This window comes from Manis pentadactyla, chromosome 4 (assembly GCF_030020395.1).
Source record: "Manis pentadactyla isolate mManPen7 chromosome 4, mManPen7.hap1, whole genome shotgun sequence".
NCBI lineage: Eukaryota > Metazoa > Chordata > Mammalia > Pholidota > Manidae > Manis > Manis pentadactyla.
In genome coordinates, this window is record NC_080022.1 from 163,711,480 (window position 1) to 163,712,687 (window position 1,208).

At 38.9% G+C, this 1,208-nt stretch overlaps 1 pseudogene; it reads right to left on the reverse strand.

Moving 5' to 3' along the window:
* Window positions 1-771: 771 nt before the first annotated feature.
* LOC118909458 (small nucleolar RNA SNORA18) lies at window positions 772-889 on the reverse strand (annotated as a pseudogene).
* Window positions 890-1,208: the final 319 nt, after the last annotated feature.

Genomic DNA, 1,208 nt, shown 5'->3' on the forward strand with positions numbered 1-1,208 from the left:
TGATCAATGTTTATTACAAGATTAGTTTCATACCAGTTGCCATTTTTATAGTAAGTTGGTACCCACCAGGCCCAGTAATTCTACAAGGCTGAGTCCAGAGTTGAACAAATGAGGAATAAAAGGGAAAATATCCATTGGTACAGAAATGTATATTGATTTTCCATTATGTCCTGAGTATGGGAAATACAGATAAAACCAAATAAGCTTCATCCCTGATACCAAGGTTTTTGTCATTGTAAAAGATGTGGGATGTATTTTACTATTTTTTCCTGCAAAGTTATAAAGGGTTTTCAAAAATTATGTATAACATAGGCAAAATTATTTTAAGTCAATAATTTTTTAAAGGATTTCGTCTATTGAAATTCCTTCTACTGCCCATCGCCATAGCTCTTTCAAAGTCTGAGTCACGATCTTCAAGACAACCATTTGAAAATCAACTTTTCTTCAATCCACAGTTGCCATTATCAGTCCATCCCATATTCTTTTAGCTGAGCTTCTTTGCTCTACACTTGAATACGGACATACTTCAAAAATTCCCACCTGTAATCTCTGAGATCCAGTTTCTTTAGGTGATTTACTTTGGGGCCACATTTAGAGTCAAGTAGATAGGTCTGCCTGGTTCTCCGTTTCAGACACCCTGTAACCATGAGTTAAGTTCAAATCATATTCATTCTTAATTTTTCATACCCTAGAAGTAGGACCAATCATTAGGATATGCAAATATCTAAGGTTAAAAATGTTTTCTATTAGGTCTTTTCATAGGTGTAGTAGACTTGTCTTGCAGTTCTTTCCCACAGATCCGTGAGTAAAGGAAACTACATAGACACTCTATGAGGCATATCCAAGGACGTAGGTCTACAGAAAAAGCCCCTTCAGGATAGACCTCAAGCGTGGGATGTACTTTAGATAATCACATGAAAACCACAGAGTATGTACTCTAAAGACAAAGCACACGGTGATATGAGAGAATAAAATAGGAATACTGGATCTAAATTTGAAGAGGGCAAGGTTCCCTCTGAGAAATTGCCACATCAGTGGAGACTGAGGTAGAAGCTAGAGGTTGGCCCGACTTGGCCACGGGGGTGAAAGAGAAGGTACACCCCAGCCCAGGGGGAGTCTGTGCAACAATTTTCCATCTAGGATAGAGGGAGCCAAGGTGTATGGAAGAGGGAGAGAGACCGAAAAGTGGAGGAGAGAAAGAGCCAGAT